This window comes from Salvelinus alpinus, chromosome 8 (assembly GCF_045679555.1).
Source record: "Salvelinus alpinus chromosome 8, SLU_Salpinus.1, whole genome shotgun sequence".
NCBI classification, from domain to species: Eukaryota; Metazoa; Chordata; class Actinopteri; order Salmoniformes; family Salmonidae; genus Salvelinus; species Salvelinus alpinus.
Window position 1 is genome coordinate 17,911,793 of NC_092093.1, and position 11,617 is coordinate 17,923,409.

Consider the following 11,617-nt stretch of genomic DNA (forward strand, 5'->3'; position numbering starts at 1 on the left):
ATGTTTTAGTATGTTTATAACTATGTAAGTGGACTAGCAGTAGTGACTAACGTGTTATGAATTAGATAGAATGATTCATTGTGCAAAATGAATTTGTAGCTGGAGGCTAAGTACATATGGGGACAGAATATTTGCATAAGAGTGTGCCAAATGATAGGTGACCATTGCTGAACATTCATACCCCAGGGTGAAGGTAACTTTACTATTGTAGTGGAACATCTGAAAAAGCTCAATGATGATTGGAATCCATTTGGGTGGGTTCTGTAATGGTGTTCCTCCTCCTCTTCATCCGAAGAGGAGGAGCAGGGATTGAACCAATACGCAGCATTGTCATAGGACATAATGAATTTATTTTAACAAGACAAACAACTAACTATACTTGAATAACTAACAAAATAATAAACGGAGTAGACAGACCTGGACATGCGAACTTACAGACAACGAAGAACTCACGAACAGGAAAATGACTACACAAAAGAACGAACGTACAAATAAACCGAAACAGTCCCGTGTGGCGTGACAAACACAGACACAGGAGACAACCACCCACAAACAAACAATGTGACACCACCTACCTTAATATGATTCTCAATCAGAGGAGATGAAAACCACCTGCCTCTAATTGAGAACCATATCAGGTACCCATTAAACCAACATAGAAACACAAAACATAGACTGCCCACCCAAACTCACGTCCTGACCAACTAACACATACAAAAACTAACAGAAAACAGGTCAGGAACGTGACAGGTTCAGTCATTATTTGGTGTTATGGGAGCTACAGTATTTAATTGGTTGATTTATGGCTTAGTTTGTTTTTTACAATAATGCTGATTATAACTTGTGTTAAGAAATTGTGCAGCAAGCAATTGAGACTTTTCTTTCCATGCCATTACTGACCCCTGAAGGAGCCTCAGAACTCCATTTACCTGATTTATTTCCTATGTCTGATTACATGTCTGATGAAGACGATGATAATCCATAACGCCAAGGTTAAAACATTAAGTAAAGGGCCTACCGTCATGGTGACCCTGTGGCAATATGGACAGTCTCAACAAAGCTCAAAAAAGTATGTACTGATGTTTGAATTCATATGTTCCTTTTCCCCTTCTGAGAATGAATTGCACTATATGAAGGGTTGAAACTCAATGACAACGGAGGTCATTTACAATTGTAATGTACTAAGTGTAAGAAAGTATTTTCTTTTCCCTCGTGTTAATGCTTGTTTAATGGAAATGCTTGTTAGTCTCAACAGGGAGGAAATGTCGTGGAAAATTACATAATTAGTCATGCTATCCCGTGTTTTACTGTTTAAAGAATTGTCTCTTGTTATATGCTAGTGATTTTTCTAACCTGATACAAACTTGTCTTGGTGTGACTTAGTCATCAGGCTGGGCTTACAGCTAAGAGACATTTGGGTGCAACCGCAGCATGTGAAATCCTGTGGGTTTAATATCTACAGAAAGTCCCATGTATGGAACCTTGCAGAAAGGGGTACAATATAGTGTTTGTTGTTGTGAATGCAGTTAAACGGTTGAGCCCTCGGGCTATCAACCTTGTGCTAAAGTATCTTAAGTTTACACAGACAATGAATGACCTTTTACACACTATTTGCTGACTGCCACATATATAGAAAGGGGTTGTATGTATTTTCTCTATAAAAGCATTGAACCGGCACTGTTCGTGGAGCTTTGCAACTATGCACTGTTGAGTGGATAGTTGATTCTCCATTTTTGCAAATCTTATAATAAAGTGTTGTTTGAAAGAATCTGCAGTCTCTCTTCCCTTTGATTAGATATTCCACGACAGTGCACATAATTAATAGTACTAATTAGACTTTAACTGAACATTTAAGTGATGAAAAGATAAGTAAAAGTAAAACAATATAAATAAATTACCAAAGCCCCTGTTGAGTGTACGCTCAGAGCGAGGTCTTCCTTAAGCGGGCCACAGCTGGGGTAACTACAGTGGCTTGTGAAAGTATTCACCCCCTTGGCATTTTTACTATTTTGTTGCCTAAAAACCTGGAATTAAAATATATTTTTTTGTGGTTTGTATCATTTGATTTACATAACATGCCTAACACTTTGAAGATGCAAAATATGTTTTATTGTGACACAAACAAGAAATAAGACAAAAAAACAGAAAACTTGAGCGTACATAACTATTCACCCCCCCCAAGTCAATACTTTGTAGAGCCACCTTTTGCAGCAATTACAGCTGCAAGCCTCTTCGGGTATGTCTCTATAAGCTTGGCACATCTAGCCACTGGGATTTTTGCCCATTCTTCAAGGCAAAACTGCTCCAGCTCCTTCAAGTTGGATGGGTTCCGCTGTTGTACAGCAATCTTTAAGTCATACAACAGATTCTCTATTGGATTGAGTTATGGGATTTGACTTGGCTATTCTAAGACATTATAAGGTTTCCCCTTAAACCACTCGAGTGTTGCTTTAGCAGTATGTTTAGGGTAATTGTCCTGCTGGAAGGTAAACCTCCGTCCCAGTCTCAAATCTCTGGAAGACTGAAACAGGTTTCCCTCAAGAATTTCCCTGTATTTAGTGCCATCCATCATTCCTTCAATTCTGACCAGTTTCCCTGCCGATGAAAAAATCCCCACAGCATGATGCTGCCACCACCATGCTTTACTGTTCTCGGGGTGATGAGAGGTGTTGTGTTTGAGCCATACATAGCGTTTTCCTTGATGGCCAAAAAGCTAAATTTTAGTCTCATCTGACCAGAGTACCTTCTTCCATATGTTTGGGGAGTCTCCCATGCCTTTTGGTGAACATCAAACGTGTTTGCTTATTTTTTTCTTTAAGCAATGGCTTTTCTTTGGCAACTCTTCCCTAAAGCCCAGCTCTGTGGAGTGTACGGCTTAAAGTGATCCTATGGACAGATATTCCAGTCTCGGCTGTGGAGCTTTGCAGCTCCTTCAGGGTTATCTTGAGAGCGGGACGTTAGCAGCAAGTCTATAGTTTGTGGGAGCCCAGACTTGTGGTGTGGTTTCTGGGAGGTTAGAGAAGCGTTGAGGAACCCATGACAGGAAACAAAAGTTTAAAAAAATTGGTTCCGCTGGGTGTATGCTTGGAGAGCTGCTTCGTAGCTGTGGAGTCCTTGAAAACACAAATGGAATGGTAGATGTGAGTACCTAAGAATTTCTTACGTTTTATATGGATTCTGTGAAGATATGAAAATAGGATGAATTGTATGTGTGTATAACTGATTACTGGAGATTTGATAAAGTAATACTGGGAATATAATGAGATCAATTTAAACAACCCATACGTAGATATACGTAGGTTTTGAGTTGGTCCCTTTAATTTGATAAATATGAGGTTTAAGCACTATTAAACTGTCTACATAGTCTGGGCAGTTGTCTCAGAAACTGATTGGATGTAACGCTTGTTGTCTGGAGGAGGAGAAGAAGAGGACCAAGGTGCAGCGTGGTAAGTGTTCATATTCTTTAATTAAAATACGTAACACTAAACCAAAACAGCAAACACGACAAACAAACAGTCCAGAAAGGTGAAACAAACACTAAACCGGAAACAACCACCCACAAACACAGGTGGGAACAGGCTACCTAAATATGATTCTCAATCAGAGACAATGATAGACAGCTGCCTCTGATTGAGAACCATATCAGGCCAAACACACAGAAATACAACACAAGGACAACATAGAACACCAGACATAGAATGCCCACCCAAACTCACGCCCTGACCAACCAAAACAGAGACATGAAAAGGATCTCTAAGGTCAGGACGTGACATTGGAGTGTGTCCACTTTTGGTTAACTTACCCTAACGATGAAATTATAAAACGCTTATTGGATTTTCTCCATCCGGATACTACATTTGAAATGAAACTGCCCTTAAGGCCTGAACATTCGTTTTTTCCTTCCCAATATGAGAAGTTGCTAGATTTATTGAATACATATTTTTCCATAAAGTTAGAGCGAATTAAGATGGAAACTTGACGTAATTTATAACGTCATACAAAGCCTAGGGTTTCCATCAAACTAAGTATCATTGCAGAGCTAATGTGATGTAGTAAAATAACTGAAATATGTGGCTAGAGAAAAGATAAGCTTTTATTACAAGGAGCAAGATCTGGTTTTAAGTCAATGAATGTCGATTTAACTCGTTGACTGCTAATCTATTCCTTTTGCGCATGTGAGAATCTCTGCGGAGACAAGCATAGCGAGGCGATTTCGAAAGTAATATGTTGTCTGTGGCCTACATGGTCTGCTGGAATAACATATTGAGAATAGAGTCATATTTAAATAACTGAATCAAATAAGGGACAGTACCTACATCTAATGAATTCTAATAATAGTGCGATAGAGCGGTGACCATGATCATAATTGATATCTAAACATGGGTATTACTTATTGCAGGATACAACTGCAATGAACTGAAGTTGTGGGTAGTAAATGGCTGTAGTATTGTGCCCACAGAAATGTATTTTTTTCATTTTTTTCTTATGGATTGACTGATGTATTTTATAAATTTGTCGCATTACATGTTACTTTTAAAGTCTTGGACATTTCATTAGTAGGAATCCGAAAGAGAAGAGATAATTGTCAAGTTTGTTTTTAACCTTACGATAGAGGTAAGCGCAGAACGTTTGAGAATGGGTTATATTTTTTTCCTACTGGTAAGAATAGAAGAGTTAATTGGGCTCGCTGGGCTATATCGTGCTGTAAGGGATGGAGTGGGACATTTGCAGTAGAGGTCTGTCACAGCTGTTGAATGAAGTAGACAAGGAGCAGCGTGGTGAGCGTACATATTACTTTATTATTATGACATCGACAAAAACAATAAACAATCCAAAACAAACCGTGAAGCTTAAGGCTAAGTGCCACAAACAAAGTAAACTTCCCAAAAAGACAGGTGGGAAAAAGGGCTACCTAAGTATGGTTCTCAATCAGAGACAACGATAGACAGCTGTCCCTGATTGAGAACCCTACCCGGCCAAAACTTAGAAATACAAATAATAGAACATAGAATACCCACCCCAAATCACACCCTGACCAAACCAAATAGAGACATAAAAAGGATCTCTAAGGTCAGGGCGCAACAGTACCCCCCCCAAAGGTGCGGACTCCGGCTGCAAAACCTGAACCTATAGGGGAGGGTCTGGGTGGGCATCTATCCGCGGTGGCGGCTCAGGTGCGGGACGCAGACCCCGCTCCACCACTGGTTCACCCCACTTTGGTGGCACCTCTGGAGCGGGGACCCTCGTCGCCGACCCCGGACGGGGACCCTCGTTGCGGGCCCCAGACTGAGCACCCTCGTAGCGAGCCCCGAACTGAGGACCCTCGTTGCGGGCCCCTGACTGAGGACCCTCGTTGCGGGCCCCTGACTGGGCACCCTCGTTGCGGGCCCCGGACTGGGCACCCTCGTTGCGGGCCCCTGACTGGGCACCCTCGTTGCGGGCCCCTGACTGGGCAACGTCGCTTGGGCCCCGGACTGGAGACCGTCGCTGGAGGCTCCGGACTGGTGACCGTCACTGGAGGCTCCGGACTGGAGACCGTCGCTGGAGGCTCCGGACTGGAGAACGTCGCTGGAGGCTCCGTACTGTAGAACGTCGCTGGAGGCTCCGTACTGGAGAACGTCGCTGGAGGCTCCGTACTGGAGAATGTCGTTGGAGGCTCCGGACTGGAGACCGTCGCTGGAGGCTCTGGACCGGGGACCGTCGCTGGAGGCTTCGTGCCATGACTCCTCACTGGAGGCTTCGTGCCATGACTCCTCACTGGAGGCTTCGTGCCATGGATCATCACTGGAGGCTTCTTGCTATGGATCATCACTGGAGGCTTCTTGCCAAGGATCATCACTGGAGGCTTTGTGCCATGGATCATCACTGGAGGCTTCTTGCCGAGGATCATCACTGGAGGCTTCGTGCCATGGATCATCACTGGAGGCTTCGTGCCATGGATCATCACTGGAGGCTTCGTGCCATGGATCATCACTGGAGGCTTCGTGCCATGGATCATCACTGGCGGCTTCGTGCCATGGATCAACACTGGCGGCTTCGTGCCATGGATCATCACTTGCGGCTTCGTGCCATGGATCATCACTGGAGGCTTCTTGCCATGGATAATCACTGGAGGCTTCTTGCCATTGATCCTCACTGGAAGCTTCGTGCCATGGATCATCACTGGAGGCTTCTTGCCATGGATCATCACTGGAGGCTTCGTGCCATGGATCATCACTGGAGTGAGGAGACGTATGGGCAGTCTGGTACGTGGAGCTGCAACAGGGCTCACCAGGCTGGGGAGACATACAGGAGGATTAGTTCTGGGCGCAGGCACAGGACTCACCAGGCTGGAGAGACATACAGGAGGCCCTGTCCTTGGCAGAGGCACCGGATACACTGGGCCGTGGAGGCGCACTGGAGGTCTCGAGCTTGGAGCCTGCACAACCCGTCCTGGCTGGGTGGTTATCTTCACCCTGCAAATGCGGGGCGCTGGCACAGGATGCACTGGGCTGTGCAGACGTACCAGAGACACAGTGCACAGAGCCGGCGCAGGATATACTGGGCCGAGGAGGCGCACTGGAGGTCTGGAGAGCAGGGCTGGCACAACCCCTCCTGGCTGGATGCTCACCCTAGCCCGGCAGATGCGGGGAGCTGGAATGTAGCGCACCGGGCTAAGAACGCGTACTGGAGACACCGTGCGCTCCACCGCATAACACGGTGCCTGACCAGTACGACACTCGCCACGGTAAGCACGGGGAGTTGGCTCAGGTCTCCAACCTGACTCAGCCAAACTCCCTGTGTGCCCCCCAAGTTTTTTTTGGGGGGGGGCTGCCTCTCGGGCTTCCTTGCTAGCCGTGGTCCCTCGTAACGTTGCCGCTCTGCTTTCGCTGCCTCCAGTTCCTCGCGTGGACGGCAATACTCCCCAGCCTGCCTCCAGGGTCCCTTACCGTCCAGTATCTCCTTCCATGTCCATTTCTCCAGATAGCGCTTCTCCCCCTTACCACGCTGCTTGGTCCCTTGGTGGTGGGAAGTTCTGTCACGGCTGTTGAATGAAGTAGACCAAGGTGCAGTGTGGTGAGCGTACATATTACTTTATTATTATGACGCCGACAAAAACAATAAACAATCCAAAACAAACCATGAAGCTTAAGGCTAAGTGCCACAAACAAAGTAAACTTCCCAGAAAGACAGGTGGGAAAAAGGGCTACCTAAGTATGGTTCTCAATCAGAGACAACGATAGACAGCTGTCACTGATTGAGAACCCTACCCGGCCAAAACATAGAAATACAAATAATAGAACATAGAATACCCACCCCAAATGATTTTGTTTAATTTTTAACAAGTAGTAGTGTTTTTTTTTTTACACATTACTCACATTGGGAGTCATGTGTCAAAAGGGGGGGTAACAGTCCTCTGAGGTTTTGGATTGAAGTGTACACGCCTTGAGCGATATGTAGGAGTGTATTGAGTGATATGTGAAGGAGTGTATGGTTGTGTTGTTTGTTCTATTCTGTTGTGATACAAATCTCACCAGGTGAGGTCTGCTGGATTGTTGGGATTTCTCTCAATGGGTTATAGGTCTAACTTCCTGATCCTGTGGCTCTGCTGTGAAGTTGACAGCGTGATGGGGAGTATAAGCCAATTTGAACAAATAGTTTCAATAGAATGTGTTGTTATTTTCTTTAACATGTTATAGACATTGGTATTAAGAATAATTAGTCAAAGTAATAAGTAAAGTAAAATATATTTTAAATTTGAGATTCTTCAAAGTAGCCACCCTTAGCCTTGATGACAGCTTTGGTCACTGTTGGCATTCTCTCAACCAGCTTCACCTGGAATGCTTTTCCAACAGTCTTGAAGGAGTACCCACATATGCTGAGCACTTGTTGGCTCACATCAACACCATCATCCAAGACACTCTGGACCCACTCCAATTCGCACTCAAAACTGCCCTGTCCCACCTGGACAAATGAAACACCTACGTAAGAATGCTTTTCATTGACTAAAGCTCAGCGTTCAACACCATAGTGCCCTCCAAGCACAACACTAAGCTCAGGACCCTGGGACTGAACACCTCCCTCTGCAACTGCCCCCAGGTGGTGAGGGTAGGCAACAACACATCCGCCACGCTGACCTTCAACACAGGGGCCCCTCAGGGGTGCATGCTTAGTCCCTCCCTGTACTCCCTGTTGGACGTACATGACTGAATGGCCGCACATGACTCCAACCCCATCATTACGTCTGCCGACAACATGGCGCTGGTAGGCCTGATCACCAACGTTGATGAGACAACCTATAATGAGGAGGTCAGAGACCTGGCAGTGTGGTACCAGGACAACAACCTCTTCCTCAACGTGAGCAAGACAAAGCAGCTGATCGTGGACTATAGAAAAGGAGGGCTGAGAAAGCTCTCATTCACATTGACGAGGCTGTAGTGGAGCAGGTCGAGAGCTTCAATTCCTCTGTGTCCATGGTCCAGACACACCAATACAGTCGTGAAGAGGGCTTGACAACACCTCTTCCCCATCAGGTGGCTGAAAAGATTTGTCATGGGTCCTTAGGTCGTCAAAATGTTCTACAGGTGCACCATTGAGAGTGTCTTGACTGGCTGCATCACTGCTTGGTATTGCAACTGCTCAGCATCCGACCACAAGGCGCTGCAGAGGGTGGTGAGCAGCCCAGTACATCACTGGGGTCGAGCTCCCTGCCATCCACGACCTCTATACCAGGTGGTGTCAGAGGAAGTCCATAAAAATTGTCAAAGACTCCAGCCACCCAAGACATAGACGGTTCTCTCTGCTTCCGCACGGCAAGCGGTACCGGAGCGCCAAGTCTGGGACCAAAAGTATATTGAACAGCCATAAGACTGCTGAACAGTTAATCAAATGGCTACCTGGACTATTTACATTGACCATTGTTTATTATGTATCCTGATTGCCTAGTAGATTTTACCCATACCTACATGTACATATTACCTCAAATACATCGTACCCCTGCACATTGACTAGCTATTGGTACTTCTTGTATACAGCTTCATTATTGTTATTTTATTTTGTTACTATTGCTTTTTTCCCCCTTTTTTTTAACTATTCATTTTTTTCTTACCTTTTAACTCGGCATGGTTGGGAAAGACATTGTAACTAAGCATTTCACGGTAAAGTCCACACCTGTTGTATGTTTTATCCGGCGCATATGACAAATTACATTTGATTTGTTGGCCCATCAGCCAAGAAACGACCTAAGACAAATCATCTGAAGTTTCCAAGCTGATGTACATTTTTTATATATATACTTAAATCATAGATCATTAACATATTTGAACATATTTAAGTATATCTGTGATAAATATACTTAAGCATATTTAAAATGATCTAAATTGGAACAATTTGAAACGCATGTAATGTATATGTATTTATATTTTATTCGCATTTAAGTAAATTAAATAGATCTACATTGAGATGCTTTTGTTGTACTTAAATAAAGAGCAAAACAAATATACTTCGAATACACCTTAAGTACATTTTATGTATATTCCTCATAAATTAGAAATATACTAAAATGGTATTTGAATTAGAATTCCTGTATTTTACTTACACAAAAATTATATTTATGATGTGTTTTAAGTATACTTTTACAAATACAACTGTACTCATTTAACACATTAGCCATTGTAATTAGCCATTGTCGTGGAAATTACAACAAAGTTAAATGAACAGATCTAAATTGATATCGGCCGGAGAGGTTACAACAAACGTAATACTCAAAGTACAAGTCTGTCAGAAGCTCTGAAGGGGTGCTCCCCTACAGCAATCTTTATACTCATGCACAAACTAGGCATCTCTGCTCTCAGGGTGAAATAGGCTGATCATGACCTTGCACACATAGTTTCTAGGCTTTGGGCCAAAGTAACAATGTGTCCCCATCTTTGTGATCTTCTATCAGTCCCTTCCCTGAGAGCAGAACATCCTTACACAATAACAAGAAACAATACGCTACATGTAGTCATGCATTTGCAGAGACACAGAGGACGCTAATATTTACAGTACACTCCCTCCTTTTATCACTATAAGTGATAACAAAAATGTATTTAGCTTCTTAACATACAGTACACCAGTCAAAAGTTTGGATACACCTACTCATTCCAGGGTTTTTCTTTATTATTTTCTTTATTCTACATTGTAGAAAAACAGTGAAGACATCAAAACTATGAAATAACACATATGGAACCATGCAGTAACCAAAAAATGTTAAACAAATCAAAATATATTTGATATTCTTCAAAGTAGCCACCCTTTGCCTTGATGACAGCTTTGCAGCTTTGAAGAATCTAAAATCAAAAATTAATTTTGATTTGTTTAACACTTTTTTGGTTACTACATGATATGTGTTATTTCATAGTTTTGATGTCTTCACTATTATTATTAAATGTAGAAAATAAAAAGTGAAAATAAAGACAAACCCTTAAATGAGTAGTTGTGTCCAAACTTTTGACAGCTACTGTACGTTCAGTCAATCATCAGGAGTGTATTCAGTAAATACTAATTATTACATACAAGAGGCATAACAAAAGGCAAAAATCCATCTTCATTTTTTATCCTTTTTCCATTACCCTTTACATTATAAGTTTGCTGTTGTTTAACAACCTAGCTTAAAACCTTCAGTTACCTCATCAAACATGGATACTAACTCATTGTTGTATATTATCATCCATTATAGGGGGAAAGTTCCTGGAGAGACAGCAAGTTATCAGTATCACCTTCTTTTGAACATGCTAGATGCTGAGACTCAAGTTGCCAGGGAAGTAGAAACGATCAAACACATTAAACAAAAGATTCCAGCTATCAACCATTGAGCTAGCTGGGGTCCCCAAGCTCCAAAGAGGCCTTTCAGCCAACCAGTAAACACCCACTCTGATTCCCTGGAATAAGACTTTGCAACAGTGGCAATGTAGTTAGCAAGACCAGTCACATTTGATGACACATCTGGGACAAAAGTGCAGCATTCGTCACCAATGAGAGGACAAGTACCCCCTTGACCAGCCAATAAGTAGTCAAGTGCCTCCCTGTTTTGCAGGGCCACCTTGGGGAGTGCTTTCACTTCCTCATTCAGAGAAAACAAGGCATCTCTAGTAGCATTTCCCATTTTCTCAACTTTAATAGACTTTCTAAACCTTAATAACCTTAATAACTCACATTTCCTGGTGCTCCTGTAACATAATCATGTCCTATAAGAGAGCAGCTATTGCTGTCATTAATCAACACAGTACAATCACAAACATTTTCACCCAAATGGTTTCCTTTAATACACCATGTGGCTACCAGGGATCCTACTATAGAGATGGGTGTGACATTGCAATTGTCTGGTCTAGGTTGTGGAAAGCTAAAAGTACATTGAAAGATAAGTCATAGGGTCGGGATTCCTTGTGGGGGGAAGTAGCCAATGACAGTATTGGGGGACAGTGTAATTGTTAAGTTCACCCCAAAGGAAACCCCTACATATGGAGACTCTTTTCTACTCCCACAGGACCCCACCCATATACCCAACAATAAGTATTATATGAGGTGACATTTGCCACCATTTCAGCTGGAGAGAGGAACAGATTCCCTCCCTCATCTTGACCTTTTACTTATCTTT